We start from the raw sequence: 435 nt of genomic DNA on the forward strand, positions 1-435 counted from the left end.
ATGTTAAGAACACGAATTTTTGATAAAGTGTCTTATCTCCTTTGCTACGAATGAGAATCGCGTATCTCTGAAGATAGAGAGCTGCCAGTAGGGCCCTTGTTTTTGTCGGGTCCCTTGCGTAGTCACCTCCTCGTGGTGGGACCTGGTAATTGGTATCCTTTTCCAAAGAAAATTCTCACTTTTGCAAAAGGATACCAAGCTAAGAACTACGCGTACCCGTGGACACTCTGATTCTCACACACAGTTGAAAGTTTGAACTTTAAGTAGTTCGTAAGATAAAGTAAGTTAATTCTAAGATAGAAAATTGAACACTATGTGCGCGTTTCTTAATGAAATACCTTGAAAAATTATTCAGATTCTATGGTAGATATACTACATTTTTTTTTTTTACGTGGAGATAGGCCGACTCTATGTGATAAACAATTGGCAACCAAA

This window comes from Habropoda laboriosa, unplaced genomic scaffold, assembly GCF_001263275.1.
Source record: "Habropoda laboriosa isolate 0110345459 unplaced genomic scaffold, ASM126327v1 scaffold23, whole genome shotgun sequence".
Taxonomy (NCBI): Eukaryota; Metazoa; Arthropoda; class Insecta; order Hymenoptera; family Apidae; genus Habropoda; species Habropoda laboriosa.